Source organism: Pan troglodytes, chromosome 2 (genome assembly GCF_028858775.2).
Source record: "Pan troglodytes isolate AG18354 chromosome 2, NHGRI_mPanTro3-v2.0_pri, whole genome shotgun sequence".
NCBI classification, from domain to species: domain Eukaryota; kingdom Metazoa; phylum Chordata; class Mammalia; order Primates; family Hominidae; genus Pan; species Pan troglodytes.
Genome location: NC_086015.1, coordinates 156,804,143 through 156,820,706, shown reverse-complemented (window position 1 = coordinate 156,820,706; position 16,564 = coordinate 156,804,143). Strand labels below are relative to the sequence as shown.

At 36.3% G+C, this 16,564-nt stretch overlaps 1 long non-coding RNA gene across 3 annotated transcripts in view; it reads left to right on the top strand.

Annotated features, from left to right (window-relative positions):
- The window catches only part of LOC104005809 (uncharacterized), a 557,346-nt gene that overhangs the window by 318,839 nt on the left and 221,943 nt on the right, over positions 1-16,564 (top strand). For all 3 annotated transcript variants that reach the window (XR_010155845.1, XR_010155847.1, XR_010155846.1), the window contains one exon: positions 12,791-12,890. This is a non-coding gene — a long non-coding RNA (uncharacterized LOC104005809). The remainder of the gene's footprint in view (positions 1-12,790; positions 12,891-16,564) is intronic.

Below are 16,564 nucleotides of genomic sequence, written 5' to 3'. Positions count from 1 at the left end.
TCTCTATTCAGGTTTTAGTATTATTGCTTACTATGTTCTTATCAAGCTACGATAGAAACATTTTTCAGGAAATAGGAATATCTGTTTGTATTCCTCATCAAAAGTCAGCTATTGCTATTTGCTTTTGTGATCTATGGGCTCTTGTGATGTTTGTTTAGTGGAATGCACTCATTTCTAGAGCCATTTATACTGGGAAAGAAGGGAAGGAGAAGAGGAAGGAGGCAGGAAGTATAAAAGCAGGGATTGAACAAATTTGATAGGAAATGTTTAAAATTTTAATAAAATGCTGGCTTCCCTTTATTATGGGAAATGCCACAGGGCCTTTCCATTCACTCCTTGCCTAATTCCAGAGCCCCTCCTTAGAACAGGAGTGCTGCCTTGTATTCTTCTTTGTCCAACAAAGTATTATATTTTGGAGACCCTCCTGCTAGTGGCATGCAGCATATTTTCTTCATCTGAATCAGTCGTGATTTTGGATATTTGCTTCCAGGGTCATTAGTACTCTAGACTCTACTTGCAACTTCAGTGATTTCGGTTTCTGGGGACTTCAGTGGGCTTTGGAACGCAGCACGATCTGAAGCATCTTCTGATTGTCATTTCAGGCTGTAACAACTTTTGTCTGGCTTCTCCTCCTTATCTGTTCACAAAGAAACTGAAGTCTTCATATCATTTTGTCTCCAGAAATATTAGTTTCAGCTTTTGTTTTTCTCTTTTACAATCATAACAGAAAATCTTGAAGGGGAAAAATATGGCGCTATTGCAAATCTACAAAATATATACAACTTTGTAGATTTCTGCTTTCCTGGAAAACTTATTGATATAAAACTTATTGATATAAAACCTCTTATTTTTTTCATCATGTCACCCAGATCAGCCAAGTTTATAGACCCACATATCATTTCAAAAAGGTCCAGACTATTTTCTTTTTGTTTCCCCGATTTGACTGGAGATTCTTATGAGGAGGGCTTCCTGTTCCTCTTTGTATCCTTAGGCCCTAGCATAGAGCCTAGCACCCAATAGCTGCTCCACAGATGCTTTTAAAATTGAATTGTGAATGCCTTTAAACAAACTTTATACAAAACGACGTAAATTCTTCCCTTTTTCTACCTATTAAAGCAGTTTCGGACTATTTTCCTCACAGTGTCTTAGGGGAGGACTGGTGCAATCTCATCATAACATGAATGAATTTGCTAGTATCAGACTGGAATTACTGTCACTATTCAAATACCCTACGCCTCCACTACAAAGTAGTTCTTTCAGTCCTCCAACATGAAGGAAGCATACACCTAGAGCCTGGATGACTTGCTTCTTAGGAGGCCTCACTCTTAGCTTAAGTGAGGCAAGTATTCTGTGTTGGTTTTTCTTTAAAGGGAATAGAATTTGTGTTAGCCGTGAGGTAATTTGACTGTGATGCATTGGAACAGATGGCACCCAACTGGTGATAATTATGTTAGTGAACCCTTTGGTGGTGCTACTTGGAGATCACAGATAAGCTTTCCCTTTATGTAAAACCTAATGAGATAGAATGTTATCACCTTAAGTGCTTCAGTTAGTAGTGCTCAGTTTAAATAGAACTTATCAGACAATGTTGGCAGTAAAGATAGTATAGTATAGTCAGGAAGAAAAATGAATATTGCCTTTACTTGTTATTCCTTCCAGCAGTCTCAACACATTTAGACAAAATATTTGTATTTGAGACACAATCTGCCGAGAGTAGACAAGAAAGGCCTTTATAGTTAGACCTGGACTTGAATTTCAATCTTGTAACTTTCAACTAATGGAAACTTGGGAATTTGATTTATTTCTCTCAGCCAGTTTTCTCATCTGTAAATTGGAGAAAAAACATAATTATATATTCTATTTATTTATGGATGAATAAAAGGTGAAGTTTTTAGCACAATGCCTGTCAAGGTAGGCTCATTTTAAATATTTGTTAGATTCCCTCTCCTTCAGTACCTCTGGTATTGATCTGAAACTTTACAGTTAAAAATTAATGTAGGTGAAGAAAATGTAAAGAACCTCACTTAATGATTTCTTTTATTTTTGATAAATTTGTCCAAATGCTATGCATAAGTAATCTGTCTTCTAGAAATCTAAAATAAAATGAGAAGTTTGTTTATGGAAAGTCATGATAAAATAATGGGGGAAAGTATTTTGCTGGGAGTCAGAAGACCTATTCTCTTTTTCTACCTCTGCCTCAAACACAATATATCAAACAAAATATGTTAATTGTGTTGTTTTTTATTCATAATGGTTTTATATTCCCACTGCTATATTCAAACCTAACCCTTTTCATCTTGTTTACAGATAACTGCAGTAGTCATGTAATTCAACTTTCTATTATACATTTTTACTCAAATTAAGAAAAAAGCATTGCTTCAAGTAATATTTTGTCTAGATTACTGAAAAGTTGAATATCTTATAACTAGGTTCACATTTTTCTCAAATAACTGACTAGGGAAACCACAGTATACCTCAAGCACGTGGTACAGACAGCAATATTACTGTGACAGCTTATGAAATTATGCAGTGTATAGCCTGTTTGGCCTTGCATTAAGCTTTTGTCTATAATATGTTCAAATCAATCATTTAAGCAATTCTTGGGTCTTAAAACCCTTCCCTGATTTTTCTTTTCATTGTCCATGCTATAAAGTCCAGAGAATCAGAGAAAAACTGTGATTCACCATCCTTATATTTAGGTCTGACATGCCCTGACATGCCTTCCCAGATCTATTTCTCCATTGTGTCCTAATAAGAAGCTGCTATGCCATCCAGACTGGTCTTGCATAACTCTTACTCAGACCAATCTAGAGGCTGACTATGGAGCAGGGTATAGAAAGGAGAAACAAAAGAAGTGTCAAAAATGGGTAGGGCTAGATGAAATAGTTTGAAGATAAAGCAAACCAAGAAGAAAAGTTACAGATGTTACTAGAAGGGGATCAGGAGACAAAATCCAGAAATTTGTCTCGGTTACCACACCATAACTCCATTGGTTGAGAGAGACCAAATGAGTAGAGAGACTGAATCCTTTAGCTATTTGATGAGACCTCTATTAGACATGAGAGAGAGATGGCATTTGACTGTCTGTTAAATATTTTAGAAAGAAAATCAATATCCTAAACTCATGATTAAAGCCCTGTAAATTACCACTAAGAAAAGAATGTATAAGGAACACTGAGTAAAATTAGAAGCACATTTTCATGAGAATGAGAAAAAGTAATTCATTGTCTTCGTTGCTATACTTAATAAAGCCTATTTGTAGTTGCAGAAAAAGAAAATTCTTATTGCAATTAAAACAATCTGGGGTTACCAAAATAGCATCAGAGACTCTTCGTTAACCTTACTTCTGTCATGTCATTTCTTTCATTGCCTTATGCCCAACCTCAGATTCTTGTTAAAATGAAGGCAAAAAAAAATTGCAGATCTCAGACGGTGTGCTGGGAGATTAATGAAACACATTCTGGAACAGAGGGAGGATTGAAAAAATAACACCAAGTTTTCTGTGTCTGTTATATGAGCTGCTTCATATCATCATCCTGTAGCCAAACTCTCTCTCCTCCCTCCTAGAGCCCCTCTCCCCCAACTTCAGCATGTCTATCACATCCTGCTGCTCATTGGCAAATAAGCTTCTCAACCTCCATGTTATGGGAATAGTAATATTGCTATTAACAATGCTATCACATACCCCAGAGGCCTAAGGTGTATTCACGTTAAAGAAAGGTGAGCTCATTACTATGTGTACACTATTCATTGATAATTTTATACATATTATATGTATCCTACTAAAATTCAGTTAGGGATTTATTATATACTTAATGTGGTGCTACCTATTACTTTAACTCAGATATTGTGAAGAGTAAACAGATAAATAACAAAACGACAAAAGAAAAAAATCAAAAGCTTTAAGAAATAGCATTTTAGTGATGGCTGCTGTACCCAGGGTGGATCCTTACTAGAAAGACACAGGAAGTGTTCAGAGCAAAGCGTAGGGCAGCCATTCAGTTAACACTTATTCTGGAAGTTGGTCTCTTCCTAAGAATAAGGAGAGGTGTTTATAAAATTCACATCATTACTGAAGCACAAAGATCAAATAATTATCCTCAAATAGTAGTCAGCTGAAGCTCATGCTTTATGAAATTAGATGATAATTGCAGTTCAGTATTTGAATAGATTGGTGCTGTGGTAAACAGGAACAGAAATATCTAGAACTAAGTAATAAGTGAAGAAATATCTGTAATTTAGAGTTTAAATTACAACATACAAGACACAAAGTCTCACTCTTTTTTTTATTGTATATCAGCTCTTAGCAAGGGGGTGATTAGTTCAGCCTGAGCTGATAATGAATTTCTGACAAACTTGAGGAAGAAATCAAGTAGCCTCTTGAAGCCATTGAGGGTTTTTTTTGTTGTTCTCTATTTGGCTAATGAAGTTACAAATACCATAATGAAGTGGGTTGGGAAGTACCAGTAATCTCATATTGAAGTGCTTGGTGGAATTTTGTTTATATTATTTATGATTAAAGTTTTCATGAACTGAATATTGTTTACTTCCCAGTTTGAATAAGTTATTGACTTATGCCAATGTCATCTTCATAAAGGGCCTGTGACAAAACAATTCTTTAATTATTATAGATGTATATTCAGACTCTGACCCAATCAAATTATGGCTTTGAGGATTTCATATAAAAATAGGTAGACCATATATGGAACACCACTTACAAAATATGGCTTAGTGTTTATTCCTTTGTAGATATTCTTACTAACACATTGGCCATCCAGGGCTTTTCTTTAATGGTAGCTTTTAATAAATATTTGGGGCAATCAGGGAAAAATTATCTAACCCTTATCTGTATAGATATATAGCCCTAGACATTTATATCTAAGTATATAACATATACATAAATATGCATTCACTACAAATTTTTACACCATGTTAAAACACTCTTACATATTTTTTCTTGTCTTTTTGGAGCGCTTCTTTATTTTTAGAAAATAATCCTTGAATAGGACGGGCATGGTGGCTCATGCCTGTAATCCTAGCACTTTGGGAGGCCAAGGCGGGCAGATCACGAGGTCAAGAGATTGAAACCACCCTGGCCAAAATGGTGAAACCCTGTCTCTACTAAAAATACAAAAATCAGTTGGGCGTGGGGGCGGGCGCCTATAGTCTCAGCTACTTGGGAGGCTGAGGCAGGAGAATCGCTTGAATTCGGGAGGCAGAGGTTGCAGTGAGCCGAGATTGCACCATTGCACTCCAGCCTGGGTGACAGAGCCGGACTCCATCTCAAATAATAATAATAATAATCCTTGAATAGAGTATGTTGCCCTATATATCTCCCATATCTATGCAGGAGTCAAAAAGTATAACAAATATCACTGTAGATCACTACACGAGAAGTTAAAAGACAAAAAAAATCTGATTAAAAGCAAAATTGATTATATGGATATCATTAAGTATTTGTGGCATTTCACTCATTCATTCATTCAACAAATATTTATTAAGTGCCTACTACTTACAGGCGGTCTTCTAGGGCTAGAGATTTGGTAGGAGAGACAAATGATGAATAAGTAACACATACCTTGGCAGAGGATAAGTTCAGTGCAGAAAAGGCAGGGAAGATGGCTAGGAAGTACTTGCTATTTTATGGATGATCAGGGATGACCTCTCGAGTTTCCCATGGGCGAGGGCTGGAGCCAGGAAGGAAGAGCGTCCAGGCAAAGGAAGCAGCATGTAGGAAGGCCTTGAGGCAGGCAACACTCAAGGAACAGCAAGGTAGGGAGCACACGTCATGTATGAATTTGAAGGTCACTGAATGCCATTGGGCTTCTTCTGACAAAGAGAAGGAACCTACCTAAGTGTTTTCAACAGAACAGTGACATTATTTGACACTTTGAACAGTGACAGTTCAAAGGAGATATGATGATGATGTTAACATTGTAGCAATTGAAGTGGTGCAAAGTGGTCAGATTGTTGGATGTAATATAATATTTCAGAGAATACGCAACAGATTCAATAAATGCTAACATCGACTCTATTGGTTAGATTTTTAACATTTATGAAAAATTACAGATTGGTTCAAACCATCCCTTGAACATCTCCCTTATTCCATTGCCTACACCTGCAAGCCTAGAGAAAATCACGTTGTAATTTTGCATATACCTTTTTTAATCCTTACACTTTACTCCATAATATATGTTCATAAGCAATATATAGTAATTATATGTATATTTAAATTTTACATAAATGCTATTTACTATAATTTTTCTCACTCAACCTTATTCCTTAGAGTTCTGCCAAATTGATGTATAGATTTATATTATTTCCTTTACTTGCTCTTCTGTATTCAACTGCATGATTATACCATAAATCCATTCTTATATTAGTGGATATTTAGATTGTTTCTCTTTTTTTGTCTTTTTTTTTTTTTTTAATTGAGACAGAGTCTCACTCTGTCGCCCAGACTGGAGTGCAGTGGCGCAATCTTGGCTCACTGCAATCTCCGTCTCCTGGGTTCAAGAGACTCTCCTGCCTCAGCCTCCCAAGCAGCTGGGACTACTGGTGCGTGCCACCATGCCTGGCTAATTATTTGTATTTTTAGTAATGACGGGGTTTCACCATGTTAGCCAGGATGGTCTCCATCTCCGAACCTCATGATCCGCCTGCCTCGGCCTCCCAAAGTGCTGGGATTACAGACGTGAGCCACTACGCCCGGCTGGGTAATTAGATTGTTTCTAGTATTTTTCCTGTAATTAAAAGAAAAAAAAAACAGTGATCAATATCCTTGTGCATGACTACCTGTAGACCTGTATAAAACTTTCTCTGGGCGGCAAATAACTATAAGCTGAAATCTATTTAATAGATCTCTTCTAATTTATTAATAATAACAAATTTCCTTCTAGAGTGGTAGTAAGAATTTACATTTCTTCCAGTAAAATTTGAAAGTTCTCATTTTATACATTTATTCATACTTAATATTGTCAGGCTCTTCATTTATTACCAATTTTATAAGTTGTGGAACGGTTCTCTAATAACATTCTTAGAATTCTCCCCAACATGACAGATCTTTCAAATGTTAGTCATTTGGGTTTTCTTGTCAATGAATGATCTGTTAATTTTTTTATAATTGGAGTTATTCTCTTTTATTTGTTCTGTAGTAACTCTACTTATGTTCTTGATATCAATACTTTGTTATATATATTACAGCTATCTTTTCCTACTTGGTGGCTTGTCTTTTAACTTTGTATATTTTTTTATTAGATTTAAGAAATATTTTACTATTCATTCATGTATTAATCATTCCCTTTATATTTTATGCTTTTTGTGTCTTTTTAAGTAAATCTTTTATTTCTTTTGTGTTTTTGATTTATTCATTTGAGAGAAGTATGTAAAATTATTTCTCTATAATCACAAAATACCAGCTTCTTTAAGAAAGTCTCTCAGTTTCGCTTTATGCCTTGTGAAGATATACTATTCAGTACTAGACATGTATTCAGGATTTTTAAATAATCACAGTGATTTTTATTTTATACAAAACAGACCCACTTTAAACTATTAATGAGTTTGCCAAAACATATTTTTATGGTATTAATAATGAGACCTAAGCCTTCTTTCAGTTAGAATTTGTATAGTATACTTTTTGCCATGTGTTTAAACTTTATTTTGGTATGGCTTGATATTTTACAAATTTTTCAATAAATATTCAAATGAATACAATTATATCTATACTGAAAGTATAAAATAAAAAATTGCTGAGAGTTTAAGTGCCCCTGTGTCTCTTTCACTGACTGCAGCTCTCCTCCCATCTTTGTGTTAATTTATCCTCAATTTGGTATTCAAATTTTCCTTGCACTTACATTACATAGTTATATTTATGTAGACATATGAAAATCTATTTCTCTAGATACGTTTTATATAGTACTGTTTTGCCTTTTGAAAACTATTTACTTCTATAATTTTGCATTCTAAACTATGTTTGTTTTTCTTTTAATATTTCTAATGTTGGGTGTGTATGGTGAGTTCAATTCATTCTAATCTGGATGGTCTTTTATAGTATGAATTTATAATTTATTTTCTGATGTGCACTTCGTTTACATTTTTTAAAAATTCTAAACAATGCTGTTACCAACATCTTTTATCTCTGTTTCCTTGTATACATGTGAGACCATTTCTCAAGGATATATATATCTAGGAAGGGAATTGCTGGGTCATATAATTATACCAATTTACATTCCCTCCAGTAGATTATAAATTCCAGTTATCCCATATCTTTGTCAACACTTGATATTGTCAGACTTTAAACATTTTTGCCTCGCTGATGAGTGTGAAATAATATCTTATTGTGATTTTAATTTGCATTTACTTTTTACAGTGAAGTTAAATGTTTTTACATGTGTTTGTAGGCCATTTGGGATTCCTTCTTTCCGAATTGCCTATTTGTATTTGTTTTCTATTTATCTACTGGTTTGTTTTTCTTTTTGTTACTATCTTGTAGACTTCATGCATTCTATGTGCAAACTCTTCATTAAGATATAGTCTAATTTTATTACCTTTGTATTTTTTGGGTCTCAATTAACATTTTCCTTTCTCAAGGTCATAAAGATTATCTCAATTGCTTTCTGAGCATTAAGTTTTGTTTTCACATTTACGTTTGTAATACACTTAGAGTTGACTGTGTAGGGTATGAGATAGGCATCCAGCTTTTCTGCATTTGGACAGCCCTTAGGACAGCACTATTTACTGAATAGCCAATATCTCAACTGACCTGCAAGATCACTCTGTCACCTCTCAGGCTTTCATTCTGAGTGGGTTTGTTTCTGGGTTCTCTGTTCTGTGCCATTTGTCTGTATATCTCTCCATTCTACAAATATCACACTGAATCAATTACATATCTGGTAGGGCAAGTCTTTACACCTCAATTTTTTTTGTAGATGATGACATTAGACTATTTATTAGGGACTGTGTACAGATATGGTACTCGTATGTATAAATGTGTGTGCTCACACACACATTCTCTATGAAAGGACATTTTAAGCTGCCATTTGTAGACTGTAAGTACATAGAAATGTGATTGATTTTTCTATATTTATCTTATAATCAACATTAAATTTTCTAATAATGTATCTATAGATTTTATTGAGTATTCTCTGTGAGCAAACCTATCATCTGAACTTCTAATTTTTGTGGGTACATATTAGGTACATATTTATGGAGTATATGGGATATTTTGATACAGGCATACAATATTTAATAATCACATCAAGGTAAATGGGATATCCATCACTTCCAATGTTTATCCTTTGTGTTACAAACAATCCAGTTATACTATTTTAGTTATTTCAAAATGTACAATTAAATTATTGTTGACCATAGTCACCCTGCTGTGCTATCAAATACTAGATATTATTCCTTCTAATTATTTTTTGTATCCGTTAACCATCCTTACTTCCCTGCCATGCCCCCACAATACTCTCCCCACCCTCTGGTAATCATCATTCTGGTCTCTGTCTATCTCCATGAGTTCCCTGATCAATTTTAATAGAAGCTAACAGGAATTCTTGACACCTTCCTGACTTTCGGAAGAGACAATTTTATTTCAACATTAATAATACTGTTTGCTATAGCATTTTGGCAGGCATCTTTAATTGAGTTAAGAAAATTCTTTTCTCTTGTAAGGTTTGTTAAAGTTTTTTTTTATTAAAAAAAGAGGCAGAAGCATTCATTAAAATTCAACATTCATTAAAATAATCATGTATTCTAGTCTCCTTTGAGTTTTTAATGAGGTGGATTAAATTAGTAGATTTTCTAATATGAAAGCATACTTCTAATTCTTAAGTAATACAAACTTTATCTTCTTGTTTTAAATATTACATTAGTTTGCTTGCAATTTGGTTGGAATTTTCCATCTAGGTTTATAAGTAAGAATGGCTCAGATCTTTCTTTTTCATATTGTCACGTTGATTGGTGTTGGTACCAGGGTTATTACTCTTGAGCAGTAGTCTCATTTTTTTTCTATTCTCTGGAATAGTTTGCATAAAAGTTTTAAATATCTTTTTATTTTTTATTTATTTTTTAAACTTAGTCAAATAAAGCAGTGGGAGTGGAGAAGAAACAAAGAGATCCACAACTGTTTGTAATCACTTAGTTGCAAACACCATTGCACTTAGACCAGCCTAAATACTATTTCTTATATATTTGTTGGTGCTCACCTATAAAATCATCTGTATTTTTCTGGTTAGTAGTTTTCTTTCACTTTAAAAAAATACTGATAGTAATAGAACAATTTGTTTTCTTGCATTTATCAGTTTCTTTGGGAAAGTTATATTTTTCAAAGATTTGTTCTATTTAACAAATTATTTTGCAAATGTTTTGACAAACTATTTTTAAATTCATACAGGAATTTTGAAAAGAACCATCCTTGTCATGATCCTTTTTTCCCTAATAAGTTATATTCAGTGGTCCTGGTTTTCACTTAATTTTCCAAGTTCACGTTTCAGGCTTATGTTTTGACTTCTCATGCCTTTACCCTCTCCCAGGGCTCTAAAGAAAGGCCCATGGGAAAAGTTTTTTAGCTCCTTCTTACCACCCAGGGGCTTCCTGTTCCAGCTCCTCCACTGTCCATGGTCTAAGACAAACCCTGATGTTCCTGGGTGGGCACTGGGAACCCAGTCACTGGCCCCTTAGCATGAATTGTGAACAAAAATCCCTGTGGCCATGATGTTCTCAGCTACCGATTGACATTTCAGCTTTAATTTCTTTATTTCTGGTACCCAAGTGTTTTCCTTTATTTTGAGCTTGGCTATCTGGAGAAGAATATAGTGAGATTTTCTCCGTAATTTTTCTTTTAGACATGGAGTAAGGGTTTGTCCCACCATCCTAGTCTGTCATATTGACAGAAGTCTTTCAGCTTATTTCTCAAAGTGGCCCACCTATATCCTCTAAAAAGTAAATAAATTTTAACATATTAGTGCAGTTCAAGGAAAAACATGGTTCAGTGTTTCCCTCAAAACTATAAAATGTTTCTTTATTATATAAGTAATAATGTATACAAGTATTTCTATGTTTCTTCAATAAAATGTAAACTTCCTTGTAAATTGTTCTCTATAATATGTAAAGGATTATTTTAGTAGAGAATATCTTCAGTTGAAAGTGGTATGAATCCAAAGGTTCTATGGTCCTCATATGCCTTCCTCTAATTTGGGGACATAAAGGAACATTGGACCTTCTATTTGAGAATATAACCTAATTTCCCCCTCTATTAGCACACATTTAAGTTTTCTTCTACCTAACAGGGCAGAATGGTGCTTTTTCTATTGTCATTCACATCAGGAAATACATCATTTTATTCCATTTTTATTTATACCAACTTGTTATAGTAAGTTACATTTATTTTCATAAAGAGATTTTCTCAGGGCTTTCCTCCTGTGAAAATTATCTTTGGGGAGTGTGTGTGTGTGTGTGTGTGTGTGTGAGTGTGTGTGTATGTATGTGTGTTTGTGATGGTTTGACTACCTCAGACTGGTATAATACTCCTGGGAGGATAACTCAGTTCACCTAATTATTGTGAGAAAAACAAGCTCATAGTCTCTAGCAGCAGATGCTGGTGAGGCTCTGTCAGCTGAATATTAACAGAGCTGTAGACAATCTCACTAAGAAGTTCCTGCCTCGCCGGTTCACAATGGGAACCTGGGCCTTGCCAGCACCAGGTGAAAAGATTTTGTTATAGATGTTTGTTTGGGGGCTGATGATACCATTTTATGTCGTGTACATACTAGTGCATGTGCTGGGCAGGAGGAAAATGTACAACACATTTTTAAAATTTTAGCATGAATATTCAACACACTTGTCTCAGGAAACTTTTCTTCTTATCAATGGAAAAACACATGTCTGTCAGATACTTGTCATTGTGCCTGCCAAACCCTGCTAAGAAACAACAGTAGCCAACAATCTTTGAAAGATTTTGACTATCAAAGAGAATTCCAGCAATAGGGGGTGAGATTATGTCCTCAGTCTCATGAAATGCTGAAAACTGCCACAAAGGGACTTGGAGCTGGGAACAAGCAGGTACTTTTAGAGTTGAAAGGATGCTACGACTATTAAAAGTAATTTGCTCACATCCACCTAACAAAATATCACTCCAAAAGGTACCCAAATTAACAGGCTATTTTTATTTCTTCATTTGAAGAAAATTGAAAATACATGGAGAGAAATAAATGCAAAATCTTAACTACCTAGAAATAATTCTAAAAAGGATCCTTCCTCTGAATTGAAAAACAAATCATAGATTAGCTTCTGTTCTTTCATTTCCAGCATTAATTAAGGATGCTGGAAATGATGCTTTGAGATGATGTGGGGGCATGGGGTAAAAAGAAATGGTAAACGGGGCTGGGCGCGGTGGCTCACACCTGTAATCCCAGCACTTTGGGAGGCTGAGGCGGGCGGATCACGAGGTCAGGAGATCGGGACCATCCTGGCTAACACAGTGAAACCCCATCTCTACTAAAAATACAAAAAATTAGCTAGGCATGGTGGCGGGTGCCTGTAGTCCCAGCTACTCGGGAGGCTGAGGCAGGAGAATGGCTTGAACCCGGGAGGCGGAGCTTGCAGTGAGCCGAGATTGCGCCACTGCACTCCAGCCTGGGCGACAGAGCGAGACTCTGTCTAAAAAAAAAAAAAAGAAAGAAAAAAGAAATGGTAAACGGGAGAGAAATAATGTGCACTATTTTTATATATGAAACTTTAATTCTCACAATTATGCAGTAAAGAAGCTATTATCATTATCTCTATTTTACAGACGAGGAAACTGAGGCATGGAGCAGTCCACGTGAATGAGTCTCGTAGTAAGTGATGGAACTAGGATGCAACTCTCTGGTGTGAGTGCCCCACTCTGAGAGGTAAGGAAAGGAGTACACGGTTAGTACAACAGGAGCCATGCAGGGTCTTAAGTGGCTGCAGTAAATTCTAGTTAATATTTTCATAAATATAAAGATGCCAATGCACAGGATGCATTTCCATCCTTCCAGTGTTGTGCTCCGTTCCTTTTCTTTATTAAATTGATTTGAGGAATTGTTGGGATGGCATGTAAGCAGTGCTTACTATATCATTATCAGCACACCGGGTCAGCCGTATCATAGAAGAAAAGATACTCTGGTTTCAGAAGTAGGGTCATTTAAAATTGTAAACTATTCCTTTGTACCTTGTGGACAATGTTGCAAAATAGAACATAGTTATTAAGTCACTTATCTCTCTTAACCTCTGCATCATCAAATTTATTAGACAGTCAAAGCTTTTATTGCTTTTTGGGAAAAAATGCAATCCAAGATTTCACTGCTTTTAAAAATAATGTGCAAATATTATGTCTTACCCTAAGGAGAACTAACAATGATCCTCTGAATTCACTACTAAATATCTTTCAATCTAAGAAATTTCAGCTTTGCATTGCATTACCTCTGTGACAAAAGCAAAAGCAATTACAGGGTTGTCTGCTTTTTTCTTCAGCTTCCACACTAAATAATAGCTTAATCTAGCCCTTGATTCTAGTTGAGAGGCATTCCCTGGATCACAATAAACCTCATTTACTTTTTATTAACTACACTGTGTAATTGTGGTATTTTTTTCCTTTTATTGCATTGAAATTTGTCTGCCAATCATTTCCATTCCATGAAGTTAGTTTTGCCTCCAGTATCATCATCAGATCCAGTGGAACCCTTCTCTGCAGCCCAGGTAGATCATCTAAATAAGCTGTCGGGTAGCCTCCCACTAATTGTTTTCTTGTTTTCAAGAGAAATTTCCACAGTTTCGTCAATCATTCCTCAGGATATGATTTTCTTATGCTTCTTGCTACTCATTACCCCTTCTCAATCCATCCTTTTTTGCCAAAAGCCCACTCAGGATACTGCCCAGATGTAACACAATTCTGCAGATTTGGTCCTACCAGCCAGAGTGCACAAAGACAAAACTTGTTCTGGTTGCTTTTTTTCTATCAATGCATTTGATTAAGAAGATCCCTAGGCTGGGTGTGGTGGCTTATGCCTGTAATCCCAGCACTTTGGGAGGCCAAGGCGGGTGGATCATGAGGTCAAGAGATCGAGACCATCCTGGTCAACATGGTGGAATCCTGTCTCTACTAAAAATACAAAAATTAGCTGGGTGTGGTGGTGCACACCTGTAGTCCCAGCTACTCAGGAGGCTGAGGCAGGAGAACCGCTTGAATTCGGGAGGCAGAGGTTGCAGTGAGCCAAGATCATGCTACTGCACTCCAGTCTGGTGACAGAGCGAGACTCCATCTCAAAAAAAAAAAAAAAAAAATCCCTAATCAGACCATTTCTGTCATTTCTATAAGAAAAATATGCCAAAGAGGGGACCAAATAGGCAGAACAGTAGAACTGACTTGTATATACAACCATGTTTTTTAAGCAGAGGGGGACCATCAAGGAAATGTATCTTCTAGGGACTAGATACCAAGTACTCACATTTCTATGGTTTTCTCGGCATGCAATGCTCTCTGTGTCTCCCATCTGCTTGGCAAACATCTGTTTGTCTTTCCAGCTCCTCCTGAATAAAGAATTCTTGCCTGCCCTCAACGTCTGCTGAGTCAATCTGCCCTGAACACAGCACTGATGTGGGGGATACTTATGTTCTGTCTATAGTCACAGCTGATTGGGCAAAGAGGTGGGACCCCTAACTTAATGATGCTCATGGTGTGATCCAACTCATAGATAGAGTGGAGTGGGGCCTACTGGCTTCTCTTTGGGGATGTAGAAACAGAGAGACCAGGTGCAGGAGCAGCCAGGTCATGGGTTATGTGGGGCTGCAGTGGCTCTCTTGTGCCATGCAAGCTGATGTCCTGGGGACAACAGCCCATAGAGAGAGGAGAATGGAGTGGACGCACAGGCAGAAACAGATTCTGTGTGTGAGGGACCATGTGGCCCTGAGTGGCTGCCCAGCTTCCTTGTGGCTTGCTGGTTGCTTCCATTTCTAGTCAATGACTGTATTTTTAATAAACCCTACTTTGCTTGAGGTGAAGGGAAGAACTACTCTTCTTTGAAACAAGAAGAGCCCTTGCCAAAGCCTCTTTCACATGGAATAACCACCTTCAATCTGTGGTCTCCCACTGTAGCGGATCCATGGTTCCCCAATGAGATACGCTACCCTTCTTGCTCCCTGCTAGGCTGTAAAACTTCTTGAGAACCTGCATGTTGTTAGTACTTATTTCTCAATATAATAAGCCTTTGTTCCATGAATTTGTTTTTACATAAAAGAATATTTATAGGATTGTGGATTTGCTGCTTGTAACATTTGTTGGGTGTTGAGTATTTTTGTATTTCTATAAAAATTATTGAGCTTTGTTCTGGGATGTGGTTAAGGTACTTGGAAATAGTTTTATCCTCTAGAGTCTTATATTTAAGATTCATTAAGTAGAACCAGAGTAGTGCATATTTTGGGCTAATTATTCCCCATTACTGAAGCAAAACCATCCTGAATTTACCCAACTGTTGCCTGTAAGTGACAAGGTTTTTTTCCAGCCCGACTGTGGTAACAAGCATTATTTCTAGCCCTGTGTGGATATCAGTCACTATTGCATTCCTCTAATCTTTTCAGATGCTTTCTTTTTCTGGCTTCAAGTCATTTTCTTATATACATGTGCTGCTAGTTCTCTGCTGGAGTTTCTAGAAGGACTCTCTGCCGATCTCAGGAGTTCTGTCTGTGCCACACTCTCCTCTCCTTCTCTGTGTCCTGTCCCATAAGATGTAGCTGCCTGATCCCCCTCAGACTGTCAGCTCTGTCTTCTCAGCAGGGAGCGCACCAGGCTCTGCTTGAGTTTCCTCCCTGATCAGTGGCCTGGACACTGGCTCATGGCAGTGCTGGGAGCAGTCATTGAAGTGGCTTCATTTGCCTCACTCTGGACTTACTGTCCTTCATTTCCTCTTGTCTCATGTCTTGAAAACTTTTTAAAATATAAATTTTACCTCTTGGATATTTTTGTTGTTTGAGATAAAAGGGTAAACCCAGTGCTCATTGTTTTATCTTGGCAGGAAGTGGAAATTGTGTAACACTTGTTGACTTATTTCCTTAGGAAAGTTTGATAAATATTATAGTCAGTATACTTGCCTACATTTTGTCCAGTTGGATGATTTTTTTTAAATTTCTGCTTAGGACTTTAAGCAAAGAGACGTATAACACACATAATTTAAAGCAGGCCCTTTGAGCTACAAGTACCTGACGTGAGTATAAGCATGTTTAATCTTTGATTTTATTGCTGCTCAAAATCAGGGCCAAAGTTAAAGGCAATGAGTTAATAATGGATTAAGATGCTATCACATTTTCTTTAGAAGAAATTCATTCCAGTGAACCATTTGAGTAAAAATAGTTTCCCAAGAGGAACTTAATTCTGGAAAGATAATTATCTGTTTTAGATGCCTGTAATTTTCTATTATGTTTGGTTAGCTTCCGAATTGTGAGTGTAGGAAGTGTTGCAAGACTTAAAAAGTTAGCTGATATGTACTTCATGCAATTGCTTTCCAAAGCACATGAGTGTCAAACATATTTAGGAAGAGACCGTGGGCCT